A 10,202-nucleotide genomic window follows, 5' to 3' on the forward strand; every position below is an offset into this window, starting at 1 on the left:
AGATCTCAGCTGGTAAGCCCATGCACAACCATTTACTGGCTTTTTCTTGTTCCAGAGGACCGAGCAAACAATAAGAATTGGATGTCGGTGTTGCAATAGTTCACCAACTTTGGACAAAATCACTTTACTCTATGTAAATAATCCCAAATAAAAGAGCCAGACAGACTTAAAATCGCAAATAGTTCTGTGAGATAAGGCTCTCACTTTGTTGGGTAAGTAAATTCCCTGCTTGACCCCGGGGCGGATTGAGCCTGCCTGGAAGGGACTGAGGGTGGCTCCTCCTTCTGGCCTCCCCCCACCGGCACTCGGCTCAGGATGCCCAGAAGAATGGCAAATCCCCCTTGCCATTAAGCAATGTCGATTGGCAGGGCGGACGTCTTCACTGACTTCACGATGACCTGTAGCCCTCACGATGGTCCGTCCCTGCCTCCCACCGGCCCCAAGGCCTCCCTGCCAGCGCTGGAGGGTGGGAGCTGACCGTGCACATGCTTGGGCTGCGAGATATCAGAAAGGGAGCAGATGCTGGTGTCTGCTCTGTGGGTACTCAGGGCCAGGCCACGGTAGACACAGTGAAGCAATCAGAGTCTTGAATCCAAGAATTGCGTGGCATCTGTAGTCATGTGCCAGCCTGCTGCGGTTGAGGGCCTGATGCCCCGACATGCCCCCCACACCTCCTCTAACCTCCCAAAGCCCCCGACTCCAATGAGGACACGAGCATACTTCCATTACAAGCAATAAGGAAGCACTTACATAGGAGAGGCAGCCAAAAACCCAGTTTTTACAGTAAGATATAAAAGAATATATTTACATCACTGCTGGTAGCAAAAGAAATTGTGATGGCAGGTGTGTGGCTGCAACACGGAAAGGGGACCGGTGACCAGTCACCTCCTAGAATCAGTCTTGCAATAATGAAAATAGCTCTCTTTATGTGCCCAGCTCAGCACTCCTGAAAATCTGATTGAATCGTTTTCCCCACTTCTTAGCTTCTCTTCCCAGGAGCAAACTATGTGGACAAGATTCATTTACATATTTTTAATCTTAGATGTTCTGGTCTCGTAATAAACACTGACTCATTCTTATGTAAGGCGCAGCAAAATTTCTGCAAAGACTGAGAAAAGATGAGCGGCAGAACACAGCAATCCACGCTTACATAAAACTTTGTGGTGCAGACTGTTAGACACGGCCTTGTTTGGAAACATACAAAGTCACCCTTCTGAGAGAGCAAACGCAGAGCAAGGCAGGGGTCTGGGTCCAGGGCCGCCCTCCGGAGAAGAAGGGATGACTCCCTTCAGGGTTTTGTGTCCTAGCCTTCCTGAGCAACCTGACCCACAAGCAGAGACAGCCTCCCCGTGCTCCCTGACCCACAAGCAAAGGCACTGCGGTCCAGGAGGCACCTGGGAGGGGGGTGCTTGGGCAGCCCGTCCCATTGCTGGGAATGGAGTTGTGGCTGCCTCTAGCCCGTGTCCTTGAGTGCGGGACACAGAAACCTGCCATCACTGGCTTGGTTCTCTTCTTTTTCCCAATGGTAAAAATGCTCTCTTTGTGTTTATTCTTTAAAACTTTTCTTTCTATTTATATTATCCCTTTGGGGCACCACAAGAACACAAAATTAGTCTTAATGTCTTTAACCTTGTTCACATCATTCAAGGAAAATATAGTCTGAAAATTTATATTTATCTCTTTCCTTTCTAACAGCAGATAATTCTTCACTTAATGAAATCCTTAGTCATGCCTTTAATTAGCTTGTTTAGAATGAGTAGTTTTTCATATTGAAAATTTTTCCTAATCAAGTCTTATTCTCACAAAAACGTCCAAACTTTGAACACACATGCCTCCTGGTGAGGGAAGTCTGGACCCACCGCAGACTCCCTGGGGGAGTCGTCGGGTCCTTGAGAGCCCTGTCAGCAGTCCCAAGTCTTCAGGTCCTTGGGGAACAAAGTCCTAATTTGCAGGTGTTGGTCATTACTGTGGTGCGAACACTTTTCATGAGTCTGATTTCAAGCTTGTAACGTGACATCACTGGTTGCCCCGGCCGGGGCTGGGGGGCACACAGTTGGGCCTGAAGCCTGTGATCATGTGACGCTGGGTCATGTGACCAGTCACTAGCTGGGGCCAGACCTAGGCTCCTCTGTCTCCTTGTAGCCCTCAACTTTGCCCCTGACTGTCAGGGACTAAGGATTCCAAGGAGAATGGAAGTCATCTCATGGGGAGGGCGTCCCAGCCTGGAGCAAACAGCAATGGACCCCCCTCCTTCCCGGTGCCACCCTCCCTCCCAGGCCGGGTTCATCGGTGGTGTGGACCAGCCATCAAGACGGTACAACCCTAGCACCAGTTTGTCCAGGAAGTGCCCCTTCCTAACCTGAAGGCTGGCGCTGGAAGTCAGCATAGCCCGCAGCCACCAGCCCACTGGGGGGCTGGGACACCTGGGCCTCTGTCAGGTCTCCCACTTCTTTCTCATTAGAGCAAATCCCTATAGAGCCACCACATGCCGCATGTTTGGTTTTCTCAGGCGCTCATTCCCCTGTTTCTTAGGGCAAGGGAATAATGACAGTATTTCTTGAGAATCACACATGATTCAAGAAATTTTTCTCAATCAGATGTGGGCATCTGGTTCTCAGCCTGCAATGGGAGGGTCATTTCCCCAGACCCCGGGGCCCCCAGGAACTGCCAAGGGGGCTATGACGTGTTGACTCCGGCTGATGACCCCACCCCAACTGTTTTCAGGTGCTCAGTCATGAGACCCAGAAGACCTCATCTGATAGAGTGTATCCTTTTAGACCAAATTACTTCCTGTCACTGGAGGGAGGTGCATGAGACATACAGTTCCCAAATTCTAAAGAGACAGGATTCTGTGGTCTGTTTTTTCTTGGAATGGCATAAATAACACCGCAGCTGAGGAAAACTTTAAAAACAAAACAAAACAAAACAACAACAAAAAAGAACATAAAACCATAAAACTTCTTGTAGAAGAAAACCCTCTCAGCTCTGCCTTCCAGAATAATTACTGTGAGCAAGTGGTAAAATAGCTTCCAATTAAAACTAAAGATAGGTTCAAAGACAGGGGATTCAAAGAGAAGAGTGACCCGAGCATTTGCCAGTGCTCTCTGCATGCTGGACACCGACTCACTTGTTCTCTGTCCCAGTCTAGTCCCCTGTCCCCCAGGGAATCTGACCCTGCACTCACCCAGGTCATGATGTCTACAAGTTTTAATGTCTTTATCCTAAACTTCAAAAGTAGAACAGTTGGGGCACCTGGGTGGCTCAGTGGATTAAGCCTCTGCCTTCAGCTCAGGTCATGATCTCAGGGTCCTGGGATCAAGCCCTGCAGCGGGCTCTCGGCTCAGAGGGGAGCCCGCTTCCTCCTCTCTCTTTCTCTCTGCCTGTCTCTCTGCCTACTTGTGATCTCTGTCTGTCAAATAAATAAATAAAATCTTTAAAAAAAAAAAAAAGTAGAACAGTTTACCAGCAGGCTGGGCTGCTCCTTCAAAACACAAAGGACCTGCAGCTGATCAAAACAATCCTGTGGGCCACCAGAGGTCACTGCCCTCCATCAAGACCCTGTCAAGCTCTGCCTCCTGCCTGCTGGTCCTCCGCTCACTGCTCACTGATCAGTGGAACTTGGCATAGGTTGAAAACACAAGGTGCTGCCATCCTGCTCCCTGCACCCTGGGCTCACAGGGGTGTTCAGGGGGGTGCCTCCCCATTGACCTGTCCCTGTTTGTCTGCTGTTGGGTGTCCTCTGCCAGGGTGTCCTCCTCACATGCCCGGTTCACACATGCTCACCCAGTTCACATGTGTTCACCCAGTTCACACGTGCTCTCCCAGTTCACACGTTCTTCCAGTCCACACATGCTCAGACAGTTCACATGTGTTCACCCAGTTCACACGTGTTCTCCCAGTTCACACATATTCTCCCAGTTCATGCCACTTTGCCTGGGTCTGGTCAGGTGCTAGCACTGGGACAGCCCTGGGTCCCCCATGCCCACCCATTCTTTGGGTCCTGAGCCTACAGTGTCTGCACTGCCTAGTGAGGTACTGTCCACCATCTGAGGAAGCTGAGGCCCTCCCGCCCACAATGAGGCCCTCCCGCTCACGAGTGGCCCCCAGGTGCATGCGGTCCAACATGCTTGTGTCCCAGGATCCTGACCTTGACCCTGACCTTGGCCCTAGCTGAGCTTCTGTCTCTCTGGAATCTAGCTCCCTCCCTGTGGTGTCCATGACAACAGTCCTCTCATGGGCTCCTCCCTCACTGGGGGTCTTTCTCTACCTTTGTGTGAAACCCTCCTGCATCACTCACCAAGTGGGTCAGCCTGACCTCTAACCAGACCCCCAGCCAGATGTCCGGGCATCCCAGCTCCTCTCCCAACCAAAACGACCAGGCTATCACTGCACCCTGCCGAGGCCCATAGCACTGCCTCCAGTGCCCAGGAGGTGCTGTGTGGAGCAGGGGGGCTCTAGCTCAGCCAAGCCCCACCCCGTGTTGGCCCCAGTCAGCTGCCTGCCACCTGCCACCCTCTCCTGGAGTTCACAACTTGCACGTGCTTCCAGCTTTACCTCTCCTATCCACTTACCTTAGTTTCTGGGCAAGGAAATGCCCGTGTTCAGGTAGATGACCTTCAGCAAATGTCCATGCTTCAAAACCCACACTCCAGAGGTGGGGCGTGTTACCTCAGGAAGTCCCCATGCCCTTACAGACCCCACATTCACAGGTCCTTCAGCAAGGGTGAGCTGCCACCCCCAGACTCTATAAAATGCTTGATGAAATTACTGTTCCCCAGTGTGTCTAACCATCCCCTTGTTGAAGGACATCTGGGTTGTCACAACTTCAGTGAATTCTACACCTATGTCCAGGTCCACTGTGACCTTTCCCATCACCTGCAAAGGCCCCAGGCTCCTTCCTGCTAACCCATGGTCCCCACCTCCAGACCCTGCTGACCACTGATGTGGTATTTGCCTGTTTTTGAATGTCACATAAACAGAATCACTCCATGTGCTGTCTGCTGTGCCTGGTTTATTTCACAGAGAAGAGAGTTTTGAGGTCCCTCCATGTGTAGTGTGGGTCAGCTGTGTGTTGCTGTCACTGCTGAGTAGGATTCTACTTTATAAATAAGCCATAATTTGTCCAACTATTCACAAGTGGATAGACATCTGGTGGGGGTTCTTTTTCCCACTTCTGAGTGATAGGAATAAAATCCCATAAACTTTTGTGTACAAGCCTTTGTATGGCTATGAGTTTTTATTTCTCTGGGGTAGAGACGAAAGGCTGAAATTTCTGGGTCAAAAACATCTGGTACGATGATAAACTGTTCCTCCCCTCCTCGCCAAAATTAGTTGTTGAGGGTTCTTTTCATATTTGCCTTCCTGGGGGGTGTGTTGGCACGGCACGGTGATTTTAATGCCCATTTCGTTGGTGACGTGTTGCTAAACATTTTTCTGTCATGCTTATTTACCATCCATAGACCTTCTCTAATAAAGCTTCTGTGCATGTCTTTTGCTAATGTGGAGGACTTTCTATATTTATTTGGATGTGTGAGCTCACGAGACAGTCTGGACACCAGTAGTTTATTACAGATGTTTTATAAATATTTGATGAAATCTGTTTCACTCCCATATACATTTTAGAATCACCATGCTGATTAATAAAAAGCCTGATGAGATTTTGATTGGGATTGAAGTAAATCTATAATTAATTTGGAAAGAATTATTGTCAATATCATGTTTTCCTATTCAGGAATATGGGGTACTTCTTTTTTTTTTTTAAGATATTCCTTAATTTTTCTCAGCAATGTTGTTTGGTTTTCAAAGTTCATGTCTTGAATACATTCAGATTCCTCAAGAACGTCTCATTTTTTTTTATGTCATTACAGAAATTCTTCCTAATTTTAATAACACACTTATTGTAAATACAACCTTTATTGCCCAGAATCCTGCAGTCTTGCTAAGCTCAGAGTTATTTTAACAGCAGTTTGGCACTTCCTCAGGATTTTCCACAGAGACAGTTATGTTATCCATAAATAAAGATAGTTTTGGGGCGCCTGGATGGCTCAGTCTACTGAACGGCCAACTCTTGATTTCCGCTCAGGTCGTGGTCTCATGGTCATGGGATCAAGCCCCACATTGGGCTCTGCACTCAGCACGGGGTTCATTTCAGATTGTCACCCTCTCCCTCCAGCTCACTGTCTCTCTAATAAATAAGTAAAATCTTTTAAAAAAGAGAGTCTTACTTCTTCTTTCTACACCTATATTATTGCCTAGCTAGAAACTCCTGGAGATTGTTAAATAAAAGCGTGGAGATGATACCTTTGCATTGCTCTGAACTTACAGGAATGCATTCAGTTTCTTCCCCTCAAACATGATGTTAACTAGGTTTTGGTTAGATGGCCTTACTCGGGTTGAGGAAGCTGAGTTTCTGTTCTGAATGGATGTTAAATTATGTCAAATTCAGTTGCATCAAATTTTTTTTTCTGTATCTCTTGAAATAACTGTATGTTTTAGTTTCCATATACACACACAACATACTATATACTCAATACTGTACATAATATACTACTAACATTATATACTAGTGACAAGTGTATGCTAGTCTTATATATAGTAATACACTATACTACCAACAAGGGATCACAGCAATTTATTTCAAATGTTAAACATTTTTTCTTTTGTATAAAGATGTGTGTGTGTGTGTGTGTGTGTGTGTGTGTGTGTGTGTATATATTCTTTAAGGATTCAATTTATTAATACTTAAGCATTTCTGCACATATGATCATCAGAGTGATATTGGTAAATGTCTGGGGTTGGTAACAGGGTAATGGTGTAGCCTCACAAAATAAATTTGGTATTGTCCCTTGTCTTAATTTTCTGGAATAATTTGTATAGAATTGGTGCTATCTAACTTCTTATTTGGGGAAAGTCAACAGCCATGTTATCGAGACCTTGTGTTTTCTTTTGGGCAGGTTTTTCACTACAAATTCAATTTTTTTATTCATGACTATTTTTTCTTGAGTGACCATTGTTCACTTGAGTTTTTCAAGTATTTTTTACATTAAGTTCTTGAATTTGTTGAGTTTAAGCTGTTCATAATATTCCTTGTTATATTTTGATATCTGTAAGAAGTATAGTAATGTTTCCTGCTTTTCCCTGACATGGCTAATTTGTGTCTTTCTCTATTTTCCTCAATTAGTCTAGCTTGGAGGGTTTTGTTTTTTGTTTTTTGTTTTTTAATTATCATTTTACTGATCTTTTCAATTAACTGGTTTTTGTTTCATTAATTTTCCAGATTGCTTTTTATTTGTTGTTTCTTGCTTTCTAATTAATGGGGGGCTGCTTTTATTATTGCCTTTCTTCTAATCTGGGTTCAATTATTTATTCTCCTTTTCCTCCTCTTCTTCTTCTTTCTTCTTCTTTTTCTACCCCTGCTGCTGCTATTTGTTAAAGTAGAAGCTAAGATCAATGGGTTTATACTTATTTTCTTCGCTTTTATGAGCATTTAATGATAGAAATTTCTCAGTATCACTTAACTGAGAGAGAGAATAGGAGCAACATATCCAAGCAAAGGAGGTGGTTGAGAAAAGCATACTTAAAAATCACCAGGGGGTGGTATAGATCAGGATCTTTATATCCAGTGTAAACACTAAAATAATAACAAACATAAATTATAAAATAGTATTCTGGCCAAGGGAAAGTAAAAAACACCTACCCATTCATCCCAAATAACATGAAAGAAGAATACTGAATGGGCAGAAGAAAGAGAAGATGAAGAGTAAGACAACAGCAAAGATCTCAAAATACTAGTAATTACATTAAATGTAAGTGGTATAAATATGCTTGATTATATAAATGCTATTATAGAAAAACATTATATATATAAAACAAACAAAATCCTCAATTGAATGCAAGGGATGCACATAAAAAATAGTAGTAGTTGTTCTATTGGGGGAAGGAAGAAAAACAGAAGAAAATCTGAGAAGTCATCATTATCCTGTTGTGAGAGAGCTTCCTATACTGTCCTACCCACCCACAGCTGCTCCCCAAACACTGCAGGTACCTTTATGGAGGGAGTGCAGCACAGGCCTGTTAGGACCAGCATTTTCATGATGTGCTTGGACCCAGAATGAGCTAAAATGAATTCCCAGCTGCTTGATGTTCTTCTAGATTCCCTGCATCTGGTTGCTCTGTTCTCAACAGAGCTTTGAAGTAGGCACAGAAAACAGTTGGTGCTTAAGCAGATTTTGAAGTTCCTTTAATTTACTGACTTACACTGTCATTTGGCAACCTAACTGATGCATCCTGAAACCACCCTGTGCACATTCCCTTCCCAAGTCCATAATAGTCCCCATTTACTTAATGTTTTCACATATTGAAAATAGAAGACCTGTGTTCATAGGAAGTAACCAGAGAATCTGATTGAAGAAAGGTTTTGTTACTTAGATAGTATAGCACTTATTCCTCGTGAAAATAACCATAGACACTTCCTTTGCATCACATTTTTCTCAATGTGAATTTTTTTTTATCTTATAAGCAATGCATACATAAGTAAATATTTCAGCAAATGAAGGAGCACAACATCATCATCAGAATGAATGATAACACTTGTATCACAATAAGTTTTTTTCTGTACTTTAAAAATAAACTGATCAAAACTTTTTTTTTAAAGAAAAGAGAACTAATTTTTTTTTTTGCTGTTAGGTGTTGGGTCCGTTATCAAAGGAATGAGACTGAGACAAAGTGAAAATTATGCAAAGCCTTACTCTATGTCAAGCACTAGAAGTTAGACTGACTGGCCAGGGGAACGAGGCTGAGACAAAGTGAAAGTTATGTAAAGCTTTATTCTATGCCAAGCATTAGAAGTCAAACTGCCCGGCCAGAGCCACCTCCGAAGAGAGCGAATCCCCTTTGGTCTTACAGGCTAGTTTTATAGGGCACAACCACAGACCTCTACGTATGTGGGTTTGGCTGATTGGATGTCTCCTACCTGTGAGTTTTAGTAATGGTTACCCGGAACCGATGCTAGTAACTGCTGAGGCATTTATTAAACAACAAAATGGCCTTGTTTTAGGTATGTATTTTAGCAACGGTTACCCAGAACTGGTATGAGTAACTGCTGAGGCATTTATTAAACAACAAAATGGCTACCTAGGCAACATGGAGTCACTATAGCTAAGTAGGCCCAGGCAGGCCCTAGGGGTTTAACAGGTTTTAACGTGGAATCGGCCCCAACATTAGGTGTTACAATTAGCCCTGTATTTTAGTAACTGAAGTCATAAATTTGTGTTGTTTCAAGCCACCAAGTTTGTAGTCATTCATTATAGCAGTGACAAGAAACTAATGCATTGCTTATTGGTATTTCCTAAAATAATCCTTTCTGAATGGTAAAAATCATCACACTTGATGTGGTTATCCATCCAGGCCATATGGAATCTTAAGGGAAAGACAAAGGATGCAAGAAGCAATGGGACTCACCAAGACTGCTGCATCTCCACTGCTCACTGGGGCAGGGTATGCTGGCCGACAAAGGGGAGGACTGAGGAGCTCAAAGATTTTCTTAAGGTGCATGCATCTTATCAGAATATAAAGTACAAAGCAATAGGAAAGTAATGGTACAACTTTGAAACTCCCTGATTTGAATTGTAGTTTTGGCAATGGACAGAGTGTAGGAAAGAGTCCATCTGGGATGTCATCCTCCTTCAGGATGTTCAGTTTGGATGAAAGGACCCTGAAAGTCCCTCCACTCCACATCCTCTGCAGAGAGTGACATGGCCATATTTATTTACAAGGTGGCAGACTCTATGCACTGCTCACAATTAAAACATGAGTCTTCAGAAAGGATGTGGAAGACTGAGTTACACTTACAGAAGAGAAGGCTGAGCACAAAACCTCCAGGGAACTACAAGTGTGATGTCAGAAGACTGAGCAGTAGGAACAGTGGAAGCTGGCTGGGGATAATCCCTCCTCCAACCTATCTGGCCAGGCAAGTGGTAACTCAACGGACTGATGGATCAAGGAACAGTGATGTGCATATATAATTTAAAAATAATTCAAATAATCTATATAAGAAAAATATGTAACAGCTAAAAAAATCTAAGTGGAGAGTAAAAGACAGCAACATGGGAAGTGAAGTGCTCATTTTTAAAGAACATTCATGGATCCTCTCTAAGATCAGGAGCCAAGCAAACACTTCTGTTCTAACTTCTCTCCTTCAGCCT

The sequence above is a fragment of the Mustela nivalis genome (genome assembly GCF_964662115.1).
Source record: "Mustela nivalis genome assembly, chromosome: 11".
NCBI lineage: Eukaryota > Metazoa > Chordata > Mammalia > Carnivora > Mustelidae > Mustela > Mustela nivalis.